We start from the raw sequence: 6,996 nt of genomic DNA, 5'->3' as shown, positions 1-6,996 counted from the left end.
GGGTAGGTTGTCTTTTCATCTTCTTAACAAAGTCTTTTGCAGAGCAAGAGATTTTTACTTGATGAGGTCTAATTTATCAAATTTCTCTTATGAATCATACTTTTGGTATCAACTCTAAGATCTCTTTGCCTAGCTCTAAATCCCCTAAATTTTTCATTTGTTTTTTTTTCTGAAAGTTTTATAGTTTTATGTTATGCAGTCCATTTTGAACTAATTTGTGTTATATGATTGTGATCATATATGATTAAAATATTGAGTTATAGGGCGCCTGGGTGGCGCAGTCGGTTAAGCGTCCGACTTCAGCCAGGTCACGATCTCGCGGTCCGTGAGTTCGAGCCCCGCGTCAGGCTCTGGGCTGATGGCTCAGAGCCTGGAGCCTGCTTCCGATTCTGTGTCTCCCTCTCTCTCTGCCCCTCCCCCGTTCATGCTCTGTCTCTCTCTGTCCCAAAAATAAATAAACGTTGAAAAAAAAAATATTGAGTTATAAAGCATAAGCCTTAGGTAGTCGATTTTTTATTTTGTTTGACTGTAGTGCCCAATTGCTCCAGCACCATTTGTTGAAAAAGCTGTCTTTCCTCCACTGAATTTGTTTTGTACCTCAGAAATCAGCTGGACAGGTTTATGTGAATCTAGTTCTGTTTGTGAATCTAGTTTCTTTGCTTTGTTCCATTGATCCAAGGGTCAGTTTCTGCTATACCACATTGTCTTTATTATTGTATCTATACTATAAGTCTTGATGTTGGGTAGAGTGATTCCTCCCACTTTATTATTCTTTATCAAAATAACTTTACATATTCTAGCTCATATGTCTTCCATTTAAATTTTAGAGTAACATGGTCTTAAAAAAAAAGAGTAATCTGGTCTGTATTTGCTATGATAGCAAAGTAATGGCCCCACAAATATATCGACATCCTAATCCCTGGAACATGTGAATTTCCAGGTTACTGAGCAAGGGGATTTAAGATTGCAGATAGAATCAAGGTTGCTAACCACATATCTTTAAATAAATTAGTCTTGATTATTCACATGGGCACGATATAATCACAAAGATCTTAAAGATAGAAGAGAGACAGAAGATGTCATAATGATGCATTTTGAGAAGGAATCTACCTATTGTTGCCTGCTTTGAAGATGGAGAAAGAGGACCATGAACCAAAGGCAGGCAGCCTCTAGAAATTAGAACTAGAAGAAGGAGAAGAGGGAGAAGTGAAGAAGGGGAAGAAGGAGGGGGAGGAAGGAGGATAGAGGAAAAGATAGAAGAAGGTCCCATTTGAGCCTCCAAAAGGCCATAATTGAATGCAGCCTACCCACACCTCGCTTTTAGCCCAGTGAGACCCATGTTGGACTTCTAACATACAAAACTATAAGATAATAAATTTGTGTTTAAAGCCATTTGTTACAGCAACAATAATACATTTACAAAAATTCTTGCTGGGATTTGGATAGGAATTGCATTTAAATCTGCATATCAGTTTGGAGTAAATTGACATCTTTACTGTGTTTGACCTTCCAATCCATGAACACACTGAGTCTATATATTTTAGTCTTTTATTAATTACATGAGTATTGTTTAGTTTTCAGCATAGAAGTCCTATATATGTTTTGTTTTATACCATATATTTTTGAGTGATTATAAATATTGTGTACTTTTTAATTTCAATGTCTGCATGTCCATTCCCAATATATAGAAATACAACTGCTTTTCATATGTTTGTCTTCTTTGTGACTTTTCTGAACTCACTTATTGGTTCTAGAAATTTAATGACTTAAGGTTTTCTACATAGACAATCATATTATCTATAAATAGGACAGTTTTTTCTCCCTATCTGTATACCTCTTATTGCCTTTCTTCGCCCTACTGCATGCACAATAATTTAAGGATTATGTTAAGAATAGTGAAAGCAGAAATTCTTGCTTCCTGATTGTCAGGGGAAAAGACTTACTATTACACCATTAAGTATAATATTAGCTGTAAGTTATTCACAGACTTACTGTTTTTAATCAATTTGAAGAAGTTTCCCTCTATTCCTGTTTTTCTGAGTTTTTATCATGAGTCAGAGTTGAATTCAGTCAAGTGTTTGTTCTGTATCAGTTGATTTGATTGTGTTGATTTTTTTTTCCTTAGTTTGTTGAAATGGTGAATTACCTTGATTGATTTTCAAATATTGAACCAGCATTGAACCCCACTTGCTCATGTAAAATTCTTTTTTTATTATTAAATTTTTTTAATGTTTATTTTTGAGAACGATTGAGCGAGAGACAGAGCACGAGTTGGGGAGGGGCAGAGAGAGAGGGAGATACAGAATCTGAACAAGCTCGAGGCTCTGAGTTGTTAGCACAGAGGTGGGGCTCAAACCACGAACCATGAGATCATGACCTGAGCCAAAGTTGGACGCTTAACTGACTGAGCCACGCAGGTGCCCCAAAATTCTTTTTATATATTATTGAACTCTCTTTGCTAATTTTTAAAAGGATTTTTTGTGTCTATATTCATAATGTATAGTGGACTGTGTATTTCTTCTTTTATACTGTTTGTGTCTTTGGTGTCAAGTTAATACTAGTATTCTGTTTGCTGGAAGATTGTGTTCTTTAAATATTTGGTAAAATTCTCAAATGAAATTATCTGACCCTGGAGTTTTCTTTTTGGGGAATAGATCATAGATTAAATTTCCTTAATAGTATTTTGGCTGTTCACATTATCTATTTCTTTCTTTTTTTTTTTACCCACATTATCTATTTTATATTGGCTTTGTTGTGGTAGTTTTGTGATTCAAGTAAGTTCTTTAGTTCATCTAAGGTGTCAAATTTATGTGTGTAGAATTGTTTGTATTTTTATTATTATCCTTTTGATGTCTTCAAAGTAGTGATATCTCTTATTTCATCTGGATATCAGTAATCTGTGTCCTTGAGGTTTTGTTGGTGGTGGTGGTGGCGGTCTTTCTATAGGTTTGTCAATTTTATTGATCTCCCCAAAGAACCAGCTCTTTATCTTGGGGATTTTTTTCGTATTGTTTTAATGTTTTCAATTTCATTGATTTCTGTTCTTGATTTTTTCTTTCTTCTCCTTGTTTTGCATTATTTTGGCTTTCTTTTCTAGGTCCTGTGGTGGGATGTTAGATTAATAATTTGAGAATTTTCCTCTTTTCTAATATGTGCACTTAGTGCTATAAATTTTTCTTTCATCCCTGCTTTATTTGCCTTCTACAAATTTTGATTCACTGTTTTTTAAATTTTCATTCACTTTTATTTTCATTCAGTCCAATGTCTTTTTTCTATGAATAATTTTGATTTTTTATTTACTTAGAATAAAATTAAATAGCCAAAGCAGTATTTTTATATTTTATTTTTTTTTCAATATATGAAATTTATTGTCAAAATGGTTTCCACACAACACCCAGTGCTCATCCCAAAAGGTGCCCTCCTCAATACCCATCACCCACCCTCCCCTCCCTCCCACCCCCCATCAACCCTCAGTTTGTTCTCAGTTTTTAAGAGTCTCTTATGCTTTGGCTCTCTCCCACTCTAACCTCTTTTTTTTTTTTTTCCTTCCCCTCCCCCATGGGTTTCTGTTAAGTTTCTCAGGATCCACATAAGAGTGAAAACATATGGTATCTGTCTTTCTCTGTATGGCTTATTTTACTTAGCATCACACTCTCCAGTTCTATCCACATTGCTACAAAGGGCCATATTTCTTTCTTTCTCATTGCCCTGTAGTACTCCATTGTGTATATAAACCACAATTTCTTTATCCATTCATCAGTTGATGGACATTTAGGCTCTTTCCATAATTTGGCTATTGTTGAGAGTGCTGCTATGAACATTGGGGTACAAGTGCCCCTATGCATCAGTACTCCCCAAAGCAGTATTTTTAAATTGCATATGGTTCTTATGCTTTGGCTCTCTCCCACTCTAACCTCTTTTTTTTTTTTTTTTCCCTTCCCCTCCCCCATGGGTTCCTGTTAAATTTCTCAGGATCCACATAAGAGTGAAACCATATGGTATCTGTCTTTCTCTGTATGGCTTATTTCACTTAGCATTACACTGTTAAAAACTGAGAACAAACTGAGGGTTGATGGGGGGTGGGAGGGAGGGGAGGGTGGGTGATGGGTATTGAGGAGGGCACCTTTTGGGATGAGCACTGGGTGTTGTATGGAAACCAATTTGTCAATAAATTTCATAAAAAAAATAAATAAAATAAATTGCATATGGTTCAATTCAATTATTTATTAATAGAGAGTATTCTTTTTGATGAAAATGCCGCTTTTTTGCGCCTGGGTGGCTTAGTCGGTTAAGCTTCCGATGTCAGCTCAGGTCATGATCTCACGGTCCGTGAGTTCGAGCCCCACGTCGGGCTGTGTGCTGGCAGCTCAGAGCCTGGAGCCTGCTTGGGATTCTGTGTCTCCCTCTCTCTCTGACCTTCCCCCATTCATGCTCTGTCTCTCTCTGTCTCAAAAATAAATAAACATTAAAAAAAAATAAAAAAAAAAAGAAAATGCCACTTTTCATTAACATCTCAATTTTGAAACTCAGATAAACATCCTTGGTTATCATTCACTACAATAAAGTTTGGTTTTTATCATATACTAATTTATATATGTAGTAATTATTTCCAGAATTAAGTTCCCAAAACCATAATCAGTTCAACGTATTTTTGAGACTTCCTCCTTGCCCCATGGATTATTTAGAAGTATGTTTAGTTTCCAAGTGTTTGTAGATTTTTCTGTTATCTTTCTGTACTGATTTCTACTTTGAATATATTGCATTCAAGTAACTCATTCTGTATGATTTTAATTCTTTTACATTCGTTGACATTTGCTTTAGGCCCACGATAAAGCTGGTTTGGATATATGTTTTAGAAGTACTTGAAAAGAATGTGTTTTCTTATATTTTGGGACTGAGTGGTCTATACCCGTCAATTATATATTCTTGGTTGCTGATATTGAGTTCTTTGGTGTCCTTGCTGATTTTCTGTCTAGTTCCAACAATTCTTGAGAGAGAGAGAGAGAGATGTTGAAGTATTCAACTACAGTTGTAAATTTTTCTATTTTTCTTTTCATTTTTTTTTATTTTTTTTTAACGTTTTTATTTATTTTTGAGACAGAGAGAGACAAAGCATGAACGGGAAGGGGCAGAGAGAGAGGGAGACACAGAATCGGAAGCAGGCTCCAGGCTCTGAGCCATCAGCACAGAGCCCGATGCGGGGCTCGAACTCATGGACCATGAGATCGTGACCTGAGCTGAAGTCGGACGCTTAACCGACTGAGCCACCCAGGCACCCCTCTTTTCATTTCTATATGTTTTTTCTTCACATGTTTTGCAACTCCCCTGATTGGTGCATAAATATTTATGAATTGTTGTATCTTCTTGGTGGGTTGTCCACTTTAACATTATATAATTTCCCTGTCTCTAATAATTTTCTTTGGTCTAAAGACCACTTTTTCTTATGTTAATATAGCCATTCCTAGTTTTCTTTGATTAATATTTGCATGATATATCCTTTTCTATTACTTTCAACTTGCCTATATCTTTACATTTGAAGTGTGTTTCTTAGCATGTATTTAAAATGTTTTAATTGTGGTACAATATCTTACTATAAAATTTACCATTTTAATAATTTTTAAATGTACAATTCAACAGCATTAAGTACATTCACGCTGTTTTGCAACCATCTCCACTATCCAATATTTCATCATCCCTAACTGAAATTCGGTACCCATTAAACATTAACTCCACATTACTACTTCCTCCCAGCCAGTGGTAACTTCTACTCTACTTTCTGTCTCTATAAACTTGGCTGTTCCAGGTACCTCATATAGTAGAATCATATATTTGTCCTTTGTGCCTGGTTTGTTTCACCTAGCATAAAATCTTCGCGCTTCATCCATGTTGTAGCATATGTCAGAACTTAATTGCTACTAAAGGCCAAATAACATTCCATTGTATGTGTATACCACATTTTATTTTTCCATTCATCCAGTAATGGACATTTGGGTTACTTCTACCTTTTAGCTATTGTGAATAATGCTGCCATGAATACTGTTATACAAATATCTGTTCCAGTCTCTACTTTCATTTGGAATTGTTGTATTATATGATAATTATATATTCATTTTTTGGAGGAACTGCCATAATGTTTTCTTTTGTTTTTTAAGTTTATTTTTTTTTTTTTTTTGAGAGAGACAGAGAGTAGGGGAGGGGCAGAGAGAGAGGGAGAAAGAGAGAGAATCCCAAGCAGGCTCCATGCTGCCAGCACAAAACCTGACATGGGGCTTGAACTCCCCAAACTGTGAAATTATGACCTGAGCTGAAACCAAGAGTCAGGTGCCTAACCATAATGTTTTCTACAGCAGCTTCACCACAAGGATTTCTCCACATCTTTGCCATCAATTATTTTTTTTTTTTAATATAGCCATCTCAGTTGTTTGTAAAGTGGTATCTCATTGTGGTTTTGATTTGCATTTTCCTAATGACTAATGATATTAGTTCCCTTTATTCTTGAATGATACCCCCCCCTCCCCGGTTGTAGGATTTGGAATTTGGAATTCTTCCTTTCAGTGATTAAAAATGTACCCTGGGGAGGCTTGGTGGCTCATTGGTTAAGCCTCTGACTCTTGATTTCAGCTTAAGGCATGATCTCACTGTTCATGAGATCAAGCCCCACATCAGGCTCTGTGCTGACAACATAGAGCCTGCTTGGGATTCTCTCTCTCCCTCTCTCTCTGCCCTTCCCCCTCAAAACAAATAAACATTATTTTAAAAAGCCACTTTATTATAGACAACATATAGTTGGGGTTTTTTAAAATCCAATCTGATGATCTTTTAATGACTGATTTTAATCCTTTTAGATTTAATATACATATTCACAGATTTGGTTTTATTTTTTAATTTTTTTTTCAGAGATTTGGTTTTAGATCCTTTTTTTGTTTCTTCCCTATTTTTACTTCCTCTTTCCCTTTCTTGCCTTCTTTAGTTTCATTTTATTATATTTTATTATTC

This window comes from Lynx canadensis, chromosome E2, assembly GCF_007474595.2.
Source record: "Lynx canadensis isolate LIC74 chromosome E2, mLynCan4.pri.v2, whole genome shotgun sequence".
Classification (NCBI taxonomy): domain Eukaryota; kingdom Metazoa; phylum Chordata; class Mammalia; order Carnivora; family Felidae; genus Lynx; species Lynx canadensis.
Note: the sequence above shows the minus strand (reverse complement) of the source record.